At 38.2% G+C, this 13,251-nt stretch overlaps 1 long non-coding RNA gene across 1 annotated transcript in view; it reads left to right on the top strand.

Moving 5' to 3' along the window:
* The first annotated feature begins 1,664 nt into the window (after positions 1–1,664).
* LOC106034231 (uncharacterized) overlaps positions 1,665–13,251 on the top strand; it is a 316,470-nt gene continuing 304,883 nt past the window's right edge. The window contains exons 1-3 of the long non-coding RNA XR_010832305.1: positions 1,665–2,545; positions 3,375–3,416; positions 6,164–6,241. This is a non-coding gene — a long non-coding RNA (uncharacterized lncRNA). The remainder of the gene's footprint in view (positions 2,546–3,374; positions 3,417–6,163; positions 6,242–13,251) is intronic.

Here is a 13,251-nt window from a genome sequence, read left to right as displayed (position 1 = left end):
AACAAAAGCAACATTGCAGCTTGCACCATCTGCAGAAACTCTGATGCATCAGAATTGGATTCCCAGATGAGGTTTTTAGAAGATTAGGAAAGCTGCATTCAGAAAGCCTTGGAGCATCTATTTTGGTAAAATGAACAGTTAATTCTGTGCTTTATCTGGGAACTGTTGTGGAAAAAGAAGTAATCAAGTGCATCTTCAAAAAACAATGTAAACAAAATCAGGGTTATGTGCATTAAAATGATCATGATGACTAAGGAGCAGTTTGAATAATTCAGCTATTGTCTTCACAGATTTCCATTTTTTAATGTGCTTGCTTAAGGGTAGTATTTCTTTCTTTAATGAGGCCACTGGGGACAAAAGGTGGTTGACACGGGGGATTACATTCTCTCAAATTCCTCATGTATAAACTCCTCATATATAATGCAGAGGATGAGTCCCTGAGGTAAGGACCAAATACTGTAGTGATGACTACAAACAAATATATAACATGGCTGAAATGGGATAATGTCAATGATACTTCTATCAGCTATATCAGCAAATTAGACAAGCCAGGCAGTACTTTTTGGCTGAAGTAATTCTGGACAAGTAATTATCATTCAAGGAGGTTAGCAGCTCCACTTGCAACAGTGTTCACTAATGCATAAATATGTACAACCTGTGAGATCAGTGTTGGATAAGTCTAGCCACTCGGATCCCATTGCATCCTGCTGTTTGACAGCACCAACCTGTGCTCTCTGCCCTCAGCTGCATCCAGCTGCCGTGCACTGCTGACAGCTCCTCGGTGCTGTGTGGATTCCATGGGGCAGGTGGGGAGACAGCTGAGACAGCCAGAGCCCCAGCGGATAACTGCAGTAAAGCCATGGCCAGGCATTGAAAAAATGTATCACAAATCACTGAGCTTTTCACATCTCCAGAAAGGCTGCTAAACATTTTTATGATAATCTCACTGCCGTTGCTTCAACTCTGCAGATTCATTCAGGCTTCTCTACACCTGACTTGGAAATCCATCTGCTTTGTAAATTCATTGTTCTTTCTTACTTCAGTGATCTCTGGGATTACTTATCTCCTATGTTTGTTGTTCTTTTTGAAATGCCCATTTGTTTTCTTTTTCCCCAAGTTTCACATTTTTCAGGTTCAAGAGTATAGTTTGTTTTCAGTCTTTGTTAAAACAGTGCATCTCTTTTCATCATCATTACCATGATCATTATTAATATTATTATTATTGCTGTGGTTCAGATAATTTTGTTCAATTTTGAAAAGAGACGAGAGCAAGACTTATGTTTTCTCAGTGTCTTTTTTTTTTGTTTGTTTGTTTGAAATAAAAATTTTTATCTGGTATTTATTATTTCTTCATATAGTAGACATATCTGATAGGTATTTTTTTTTCCTTCTCTCATTTCCCCCCCTGTTAGAAAGCCTTTAAATGTCAGCATCTGTGAACTGTATTTCAGTTTTTGAAGGGCCTTCAGGATCAGACATCCTAAAGGATAATAAGAAACCCCAGAGTTTAGGCCTATTATAAAATTCCTTCGTCTCCACGTGATTCTCTCTTCCTGACTCCAGAGAAAGAGAGCTGTCAATTATTGCTCCTGGCTAATGGGAATACAACTAGATTTCAAGAGGACTTAAATGCCCACAATTATCCCTAAAAAAAAAAAAAAAAAGTAATAATAATAATAATAATGAAAGAGCTTTGCTATAGTGTGGAAATGTTGTGTTTAAGTATGGTCTTCAAAAGATTTTAAGCTCACTCCAAACATATTTTCTGTATTCCAGCAAAAGTCCTAATTGTGGATTTTATATAGTCCCTCCCTTGTCAAGCCTGTGCCGTCACATAGAGAAATGGGCCACTTTTTAGCTGGATGTTTTACAAAGCCTTGCTCTGACCTGGAGACTAAGTACCCCAGTCTAGTACACCCTGACCCCAAAAATTTGGCGGGGGAGTTGTCTAACACGGGCCTGTCAGCCAGTGGGGAGCCAGAATTTTCTTCCTGTGCAGGGCGGGGCAAAAAAGGTAAACCTAGTTCTAAACTTTGGTTTAATTTTGATTTTAATTTTTTTTGGTTGTGTATGGTTAAACAAAGGAAGTTTTATTTGCCACCACAATGATTATTTTCTGAGATTTCACTCCTACTGCTTTTTGCTCAGGTACTCAGTCTTTGGCTGTATTGTTAAATCTCAGAGTTTCATGGGAGAAAAATTGGGAAGTATATACCTGCTACTGAGAAGATGGCAGTACCCCAGGATTTCACTTTGGCCATACTGAGAAATAAACGCTAGGAGAGCTGTGAAGCATGCTTAATTAACTGGTTGGTAAGAAACCCTCTTCTCTTTCTTTTTAAAGCATAAACAATTGCATCTGTGAGAAGAAATCTATTTCCTTTTAGCACAGGTGTGGCTTTTAAATTCTCTTCACCATACTTCCTATCTCTTCAAATGAAGTTCACAGGAAGGAAAGGTGGTAGTGGTATTAGGAAAGACTTTGTGTATCTTGCTAGCTAAAATGCATTTTCTCCATTTCTCTAATTGTAGTTTACAGAAAATGGTAAGTGGATTGTTGATGTAGCTGGTTTAGCGTTACAATTGCCTTGGTGCCTAAAGAGGAAACAAGGATTTTAGAGTGAAATAACTTTGGGTAGGAGATTTTTTCTATGCAAGGAAATGGTATAGCTATTTCGAGAAGTTAGGACTGCAGTATAGTGTAAAACAGTAAAAGGATCTATGAGGAGGGGGAGAAGGTGGGAAACAGACATTTGGAGGTGGTAGTTGGTATGAAAACTACTTGTTATGTGGTGAGGTTACATACTTCCAAAAATGTTTAAATCATTCCATGAGACATTATCAAGAAGTCTTGAAGCTTAAGGGAAAGCAGAAAGAAGAAATCCTGGAAACACTAAAACTCTCTCCTTTTTTAAGGATCTATAACAGTAGGAAATAAATTGTATCTCTTCAAAAAGAGCAATTCTGCAATGTCATCCTGAGGAGCAAAGAGATTTGAAAATGAAATCTACATTCATAGATTTCTTGCCATTTTCCTGTAAACGTAAAGAGGAGTCTCAACCCAGCTCCTATTGCATCTTTAAATCCCAGAAGCTTTTGTGCCTTGTTAATTACCTTGGCATCTTTGTATGCATTTAGAATACAGCACTTAATGAGCAGATCATATAAGCAGCTGCCTTTTATTTAAGGCATGTGGTTGCAGATCAGATCTTAATTATGTTTCTGTATGAAAGAACAAACTACCAACAAGGTTATGCTTAACTGACTTCTATGGGGGGAAATAAAGGGAGGGAGAAATTCCTGCAAGCAAATATCCTCTTTTTAATAGAATTTCAGGTCATTATGTTAATTCTCTTTTTTGTTCCTGCTTTCAGACTGTGTGCTTGTTTTCCTAAGGCCCAAGCTCCTGAAGTCAGGTGAGAACATATACATCGACATTTCTATGAATAGAGTGTAGATCCTGGGGTTATGTGAGAAAACTTCAGAGTTTTGTGATGTGTAAAAGCTGATATATCTTGTCCTTTCTCTGTTTAATTTGGGAGGGGGGGAAGCAGGAGATGTAAAGCTTTTGCCATTGCCGTGGCTTGAAGCCCATCTTCCCAGGTTGTCACCGTCCTGAGTGACAGGCAGGAAGAGGTGGTTGTGCCAGGGCTAAGCAGGGAGAAGCAAATACCTTCACAAACAGCACCTGTTAATGCTATGAGCATCACCTTGCCAGATTTGAACTGGCAGGTGCATTTTCTGTTTTCTGTGGAAGATCTTTGTATTTTTTTTTTTTTAATTACACTTCCTAAGTGAAGGTTCAATTTTAAATGGTTTACAGGAGTTTGAAAAGATATATAGGTGTGCTTTGGATATAAGCAGCATGTGTTGGATGATTATAATCAGGTTTTTCATAATCAACAATTTAGATTATACTAACTGCACAGATGCATACTAATTTTTAAGTATCCCTCACTAATCAATGACTTAGTAAAGTGTGATTGCTCTTATGGCTATTTAATAAATGAAGTTGCGTGTCTTTTACATTAACTTTTTCTTGAAATTGACGTTTATAAATGAAAACTGAGAGGACCGGATCCACAAAGGAGAGAGGAATGAATGAGAGAAAATCAGCAGGTGGATGAGATTACCCACTGGGGAATCTGTGATCTGTATGAAAGTCTTTAACACTCAAATTCTGAGTAATAATTGAATTAAACTAAATAAAACCAAACTAACTAAAAATGATTAAAATGCTTTACCACGTAAACCTTGCCTTTCCTCAGGCATTCTGTAGTTGTTAGTTAAGTGACAGGCAACATGCTTTTTACAGAGGATGGAACTCTCAGTGCTGTATCACTGCAGGTAGACTTTTTTCATCTGTCCTATTTTAGCTGTGTGCTGTCTGTTGCAATATCCTGTTTTTAGGACAAAAGTTCCCTGTGGTAGCTATGGGGTGCGCACATGGGGCATCTGCTATGGCTGGAACTTGAAGGTGCTGTAGGTCCAGGTGCAAGATCTCTTGCTAGTTTAGAAAGATATCTCCTCCTCCCACTCATACAAATGCACCTTTCCTTATATTCCGCATCTCTGTGAGGCAGATGACAGCTGTTCTCTTCAAACTGGGAGACCTCTGCCAAATTTCATCAGCTGAGGAACTGGCTGCTTTTCTGTTGATGTCTTTGTCCAGGAAAGACGCTTTTATGCTATCTCTGTGAGGTGGGAGGTAATGTTGGAACCAGCTCTTTGTGGTACAGTGTCAAATTCTCAAAATGTCAGATTTATTTTTGCATGTGATGGTGTAATTTGGCTTCCTGCTGTGCAAATGAGAGGATTAATTTCCGTAATATAGAAATTAACAGTGCAGTTGATATTTCTCCATCTTGCAGCACAAATTAGCAGTTGTCGGAGACAGTAGCCAGTTTAGCCTCCTTTTGTTCTCCCTTCAAATAGCCATTGATGAAGACACTTGTCCCAATTAAATAATGTTGGATGCCAAATTGGTGTTACCTCTGCCTGCTCCATTTCAATCCTTGTTTGTTTGGTTTAAAGGTTTTAAGCGTTTCCTACAAGTCATTGGTCTGGCTGCTCTTCCCTGAGCAAACAACAGGGGAGAGGGCAAGGATGCTCCACCCCAGGCTGTGAATTCTGGGTGTGATACACAACAGACAAAGGTGTACAAAAGGACCACAGAAGCTTATATGTAACTGTAATTCCTCGAGGATCCAGATAATAAATGCTTTTAGAACTTGAGGGTGTGTACAGGGATTTTAATCTCAAGAGACTAGAATGAATTTGGTTCTATACTGAATCTGGGAGACTTTCCCAGAAGTTTCATAAAGTGCAAGGAAGTTCTGAATTTGGCTTTTTATCTTAATTGTTCCATAAAGCATCATACATTTTGCTTTATGTCTGTCTATAAACTATCAAGCCCCAAAGAGGGATGAGAATTAAAATGCTAATATAAGTTAGCATCATTTATCCTGATGGTGAAGCCACCTAGGATTCAATCATGTTTGAAATGCTGACCGAATGCACCAAGTTAAAGAAAATGCTCTTGTGATTCTGACTTCTTCCTTGGCTAAGCATGTCTATGACAACATATAAATAAAAAGAACAGTGCCATTTCAAGGTTGATTATGATAAAGAATAACACAGTTTTGGGCAAGCTCTCATGTTGGTCTGCTAGGCTGTTTTTCTTTTTGAAAAGAAAGTTTAAATGAGGTGTTATAAACTTGGGTAGGACAAGGCTCTCAGGAAGGACAATGGTATCATCCCCTTCTAACTTCCTAACTTGGTATAGACAGGAACAGGAATCCTCAATCAATTAGTACTCTGTGGTACTAAAAATCTGCTCAAGTGCAGCTGTAGTCAGTTGTTCCGTAACCTTATTTCTCTTGTAGAATATATTTCTCTCAGAATTTAGATTTTTTTGATATAAATGTATTCTTACAGCATGCACAGCTCACTAGTGGAACTTTTTGTCCCACTGACATTACTTATGCCAAGTGAAACAACGTTTTTTTTTAAAAATTATTATTTTTTCTTATTTAAAAAGCATCGAGAAATCTACGTGGTGTAATAGCTACCCCATAGTGGATGATGGGTTTCTATGTTTTTGTATATAGAAAGATATTTACCAGTAGGAGTTGCGAAATTAAGCTATGCTTTATTTTCCAAGGCTTACAACCTAAGGTAAAGCCCTTGGTGATGATCCCAGTGAAAAAGCTGCCGGACTGTGACCATGGGTCTGACTCAGGTAGGAGATGGCAGTTCCTCTGAAATCATAGACTTTTGCAGATCTGTTATTGACTAATTGCCAAAAATATCAGGTTCAATACAGCTTTTAGTGCTAATGAGTGATAACACCCATTTGGGACTTGGAGTTCCCCATTTCTTCCTACTGCACTGACAGAAGTGTAGGAGCAAAGAAGGGTAGTTCAACTGTAAAGGAGATCATGCTACGTGCTCTGTGTGTGTAGGTTTTCTCCAAGAATATTATATGCCACTCCCTATCTTGGAATACAAAGTTTTCCAGTACGCATACTTGTCACTGAATGCTTTCTGTAGGCTATTATATCTGAAATAACTTAAGGATGTTGTGATGTTAGTTTTGGATAACTTTTTTAAAAACAGGCAAGCATTGGAAATAATTTATTGTTAACTACAGAAGATGTCAGACTTTCATGCTTGATATAATGGCATTTCATGCAATTTCCATTTTTTTTATGAACTCGTTCTGGACTTGTTGCAAGGAATAAAAACAAATGTGCTTACATCTGCCTTTATATATGGGTATGATATTTCTACTGTAATGACTTCAGTAGCTACAGCCTTGAAAAGTGTCGCTACGCTCAGGACTGCTGTTGCTGAATTCTTTACCATATGGTTCTTGATGGATGGGACTTGCAAAGTGATTCAGAAATCACTTTGTGAATGAACGGGACATGTTTACTGTTATTCAATGGAACCATGTTATTCATTGCACTGTATCTTGGCAACTGCCATTTTCATGGGGAAAATATCTACAATTTGAGAAGTTATTATCTCCAAAGAGTTATGTTGAAGTTGTGATATCTGTTAGTAGCCATTCTTTATCTGTTTTAAATGCATGGATCATCTGCTGTGTAGTCAAAACTGTCTGATCAGTCTTCATGTGTCATAGGTGGAGAGAAGTGTTTTCAGAATCAGCCCGCACTAAGAAATGTCTCTGACATGAATTGGTCTCTAGAGGCTCTTTTTGTTGATTGTGAACTGCTATACTTTCTCTAGACAGCTAAATTTAGCTGAGACAAATCCAGCCTCTGGTGAAGGACCAGAAGTATTAACAATTGTTTTTGATGGAGAGGATGGTGTACGTGTGTGTGTGTGCGTGTAATAAGCCTGGCTTGGTGTGAATAGTAAAGTGAATCGTCTCAGGAAAATAGTGCATCAAATGACTAAGGTGGACAATATTTGTCAACAAGGAGTTACTGAAGCCACGGTGCTCTTTATCCCCAACTCAGTTCATAAACAACTTACAAGGTAAACATAGGTGTGCGTACCCATTCAGAGTCCTGCAGGGTTATTAGTGTGTGCAGTGTCACTGGGTGTTAGTATCTGATCATGACTTTGTACAGAAATAGGGGAATGCTGCATGTAGCTTGGAAACAGCATAACCACATTAGTGAATGAGCAAGGGAAGTGCTGCTGCATAAATATTAATAACTTGGGGTGGCTGCAGAGCTTTGTATTGCAAAGAACTCTTCTGTCTACTCCCCTGACTTCTGGGTGTCTTGGGATGAAGCATGCTGTTGTTTCCTGATTCATGTAAGGTATAATGGAGAAACAATAATTATCTGCAAGAACTATTTCAAATGGCTTTACTTTCATTTTACTTTGTGGCGGTCTAAGTATAGCTCTAAAGGGCATGCAACTGCTGCACTTGCATCAGCTTCAGAGGCAGTAGTGACTTGTAGCACTGTTAACAATACTGAAGGAGAAACCAGAAGGCTCATCCATACACTTGTGCTTGGAGTATTTACCCAGTGGTCTTTCACTGTGGTGATTTACACTTTTTCCACACCGCTGCTCTCTGAAGTACAATCTAATTAGTAAAAGATGTTTGAGATGCTTTTCATATCAGATGAGTTTCCTACTCAAAAAAAAAAGGCAAAAAAGTCTTAGTTTTGTTTCCTACAAATCAATAAGAGTTGATAACAAGACTTTTCTACATTTATAGAAACATGAAAAATGTACTGTCTGAACTGAAAGAAATATTTTAAAAACAATGTCTTATTTTGAAGTGTGTTTTTTACCTTTAGATATTGTTTATTTTAGGACATGTAAATAGCTGAGGTTTTTCTACATGTTGTAACAGGGCTTGTTATAATTGCTCATAAGTGTATGACAGTATCAGTTACCGAAAGGCTGAGAAATTTCATGAGCAGAACCTGTAGCAAAACCTCAAATACATGCTTGTAGATGTGCATGCAGACACAACTTTTGGTCAGTTCCATTTAAAGCAGGAAGCTTTGACAATATACTGTAGAGAATTAAATCTGTATCTGTGTGCCTGAGAGGCTCTGTGTAGTGTTTGGAAAAATTTTTGCGTTAAGGATATTGTGTGAGAGGCAAGGAAATGTAGCTCAGCACCTCTCGTTTTGGACTGAAAGACATGAGAAATGTTATTGTTACAGCTATAGGATAGCAATACACTTCCTTTCAATCCACAATAGTCTGTAGCTCTAGTATCAAAAATCAATTTCCTCTGATGGATAGGTTTGGACAGTTCTTGGTATCAGTGCTTTCTTTAAAGGTGAGAGGGAAGATGGTCTATTTGATTTTCAGTTTTGCATTTTGAATGTCAGATGCACTGTTTTTCTAGAAAATGAAGAATGAGTTATGAAGGAGGGAGGAGATGCTTTTTATATTCTGCCGTTGAATATGATAATTTAAATTTAGAGGATACTTTCATAGTTGTTTAACTGTCTTCTATGGGACGTATATAGCTCTTACTATCATACCAAGCATTTAATATGTATTCTGAGGGGAAGATAGATACTATTTTCCAGTTTATAAATGTTTTGAGTCTGAAATGTGATCTACAGGTCAAGTCAAAGAAAGGATAAGAACAAAGTGCAGAGCTTAGATGCTGCTTACATTACAAATTAGGCCTTTACTTTGCATAGCAGTGATGCTTCCCTCTTACTCCTAAGAGACAACTTTAAGCTGACTAGATCATGTCGAGAATCACCAGGTGGAGTTATTGCACACACTTTGTACATCTTTTCTAAGTACATAAGCACTGTTAAGGATGTAGCTACATTAGTTTTTATTTTGTGATATAAGTTGACTGCAGGGTGTAGTGTAAGTCACAAGGGATGCTATTTTCCCTCTTAAATTTCCTATCTAGAGCCTTTTCTGTTAGTCCCCAGGAAGCAGGCAGTTATATCTGGTTAGTGTTTTCAGAACTGTCTACAGGTTGTTGGCAAGCACCTCTCTTCTAGGTTTGTGTATACAGTGAAAGGAAACACCTTGCATAATACATATAAACCTGAACTGTGCATCAGACAAGATTATACAGGTGAGGAATATGCAGATAAAGGGTGTGATGTGTTACAGATGAGGAAGTCTGGGTTGCTGTTATCAAGTGTGGAAGAGGAGTCAGAATCAACAAGGAACAGGGGAAGAGACAAGCTGCCCGGTTTGAAGCTGCTGCAGGAGGAGAGATGAGGAGTGTCACGCGGGGTCTGTGAAGAGAGAGGAGAGGGTGGGTGGAAGTGGGAGATGAAGGCAAATGCTGTGGGGAACATCCAGAAGAATGGAGAAGAGGATAAGGAAATAGAAGACACAGCATGGTGAGAATGGGTGATGCAATGCAGAAGAGAAATATGCTGAGGGCCCTGGGGTACATGGCAGGCAGGCAGGTACAAAATAAACTTGGAAAATGCTGCAGGGAGAGTTCTGATCCTGCTTGGCCTCGCTCTGCACTGCTGGCAGCCAGAGCGGGCAAGAATGTGACAGGCGTCTGTCACCATCAGGCTTCCCCCTGGGGGGATGCAGGTGCTGTATCTACCTCGGTCTAATGAAGAAAGTATTGATTAATTGGGAATCTGCATGCAGAGGTATAGTGATTCTGTCTGAATGTCAGTAAGATGATGTGAATGTCTCCTTTAAATGTTAAGATGTTATTTAGATTGTAATAATGTGTTTCTTTTGCTTTTTGGAGTCAATCCAGTGAGGTCACTGACTCAGATCTTTCAAAGTCAACGTGGTGTTTAAACAGTACTTAATTTCTGCCTTGAAAACTCTGGATTAAATACCCATTAAATGAAGGCACTCAACATAACACTCGAAACTGGGGAAACATCTACTGATACTTAAATAGTAAAGGCATAATTAATAGGAACTAACTTGTTAGTTACTGGTGGATGTGTGGGGAGTTTACAATGCATGTCCACCTTCAAATAAAGGCATAACAAAGACAATTTAAATCAACAAAAAGTTCAAACCGAGTAAATTTTCACCAAAGAGTTTCCTCTGTTATGCTTAAATGTAGTGGATGGTAGGGTGTTTAGGGAATAATACAGTCTTGCTGGGAGAAACTTAGCTATATGGTATGCAAGAGGATAGTCTTGAGGATCACATTGATCTCTTATCTTTCAGTTCATAAACCCCTAAAATGTCCTTTGGGACAAACAAATCCTCTACATCTATAAAAGAAAACTTCCCTGTTTGTAAAGGGTGGTTGAAGCACAAGTACTTTCCTGTTTTAAGATCCTGAATTCTATCTCTATATTAAACTGAATCCAAGTCTGGCATGCCAACTTCCCAGATACTTGGAAGTACATATGCTGTATAACTGTTCAGTCTATAGGAAGTTGGTTTTTACTTGGTGAGCAATAGGTGTGGAAACTGAATAGTTAGTGGGTCAACCATCCTGAATTTATGCACTGTCATTTGAGAATTGGCAGGCAATTTGGGAAATGGTGCTTCTAATATTTAAGTGTGCTTTGCTCACACCAGACTGAAAGCCCCATATCTCACTGAAATGTTGATAAGAAATGCTCATGTTCCCTATAACATATTGAGACAGAGACATCCTGGATGCTCCCATTTTCTAGAAAAATGCTCATTATTAAACTTTAAACTGTGGGACCTAAGAGAGCAGTATTTCTGTATGTCACTGTTATGCTACCAGGTTGATGGACACAGGAAAAAGGAGAAATTAGTGAGGACCACCCCCCACCCCCACCCCCCCCCCCACACACACTTTAGCTCTTAGGAAGAATAAATTGTTTACGTATTTTTCTCTCCTCTCCTGCTTTTTCTCAGATGACACTTTATTGTCCTCCTGTTGCTAAACTGATATTGCAAGAAATTACCTATTGTGAAGCTGGAGAAAGCAATATTGCCACTTGCTCCTGTCACTTAGCTTTCTATGAGTTAAGGTTACCAAAATAAAGAGTAAGGGGGTGGGAAGGAGTGGGAAACAAGGCAGTGGAGAAAATGACAACTCTGTCTAGGAGGATTCTCTGTGAATCCAAGAAAGGTGCTAGTCAAAGAAGTGATCATCATCTATGCAACACATGAGTATCTGTAAGTAATTAGGTGTACAAGCTAGCAAATCACTTATAAGAAGACATGCCATGGGGTCTGAATCATCACTGATGATCTTTCACATTATTGGTGTGAATGCAAGGAATGTTAATATCCCTGCCTATTTACCTTCTGAGAGACAGATGACACTTTCTAGCAGTGACTCTGCATAAGAATATGCAGATACGTGGAGAAGATAAATTATATCAGCAGAGTGAAGCCTTCAGCAGAACTCACAGATTTATCTAGGAAACTTTCTGATTCCTCACTGAGACACCTAACTGCAATAGGATGTCCTTGGTCTCCCTGCATTTTGTTGGAGGCTTTTGTTATAATCTTCATTTCTAAGGGAGAAAAAGATTGTGTTATAGCCTGGTTAGTCTGCCTCTGTATTCTGGTTGCAGAAACTTTCTGGACATTAGGGGTGCTTTCTTAAACAGTAAAGAGGAAAGTAACAATCACATTTATTAATCACTGCTCTTGTAATTCTTTCCAAAGTTTTCATACTTTAAAAACTTGGCAATCATTACTCATACTAATTATCTGGATCATATTTCTTGAGGTCATTTAGCTACCCTTTGTGTCTCCTGCTTTGTTTATAGTTATTAGGTTCCTGTTCCATATGGTGTCCATATGGATAGGTATAGTTAGGTACTGTCTGACTAAATCAGACCCAAGGTCTCATTCATATTCTATATCTGACGGTGGTGGGCATCATCACTTTCAGAAGAAGGCATAAGAATTTTCATCATTAATATTTCTCATGTGCCTATCAGAAATCCCACTTAAAACCAGCCTCTGTTTACCTAGATAAACACTTTTCATATTTTCCATCTCTCCTAAAATGTTTTACCTTTGGCCGCTAATGATTCAGATTCGCACAAACTCTTGTCTGTGAATATGTAGTCACTCTAGGAATCTTTCCAACATCTTTTCCTCACTGACTTTCCATGGCAATGAAAACTACAACCCTGTGGAAATTTGTAGCTACATTTCAAGCACCCTGACCACCTTCATATTATGAGAAAAAGAGAATAGAATTCCAAATTTAAGTCTGTTTAACTGACTCTTCTTTCATTTAAAAAAAAAAAAAAAAAAACACTTTTTTGGTAACACATTATTATCTCTTTCCTAGAATAAACTAATACATTTCCCCAATACTTAACATCTCTGTTCAAGTACTGCATTTCCCAAGCTGTTCTTCCCCTTTAAAATCCTTTATAATGTTGCAATGTCCTTTGGGAATAGAATGACTAGAACAGCATAGGTGTAATAGATGAGGTGATACAATTTATTAATTCAGTGTTTCCTTATTCTCCGTCACATACACCATCTTAATATTGTATTTATTCTCTGGCTACTCTTGATCAGAGGTTGTAAGTGAACTGTCATTGACCAAAAAAAAAAATATAATAATGTCAAGGGGAGTGAAGTTAGGATGTCATGAATAAAGGCAAGGTTACATTGAATGGATGTGGAGGGAAAAGGTCTAAACAACAGTTAAGAGGGGTAATTCGGCACCTTGGTGTCCCTGCATACGGTTAATATATTTCTGATATTTTTTTTTTTCAGGAAAAAGAAAGAGTAAGTTCTAATTGGATTCTGAAAAGTTTACTTAAACCTTGCTCACTTTACTATGTGTTAATTTCAGGACTTCCTGCTTAAAAACAAAGGACAAATTAATGAAAT

The sequence above is a fragment of the Anser cygnoides genome, chromosome 6 (assembly GCF_040182565.1).
Source record: "Anser cygnoides isolate HZ-2024a breed goose chromosome 6, Taihu_goose_T2T_genome, whole genome shotgun sequence".
NCBI lineage: Eukaryota > Metazoa > Chordata > Aves > Anseriformes > Anatidae > Anser > Anser cygnoides.
The sequence above is the reverse complement of the archived record's forward strand: the minus strand, read 5'-3'. Positions and strand labels throughout refer to the sequence as shown.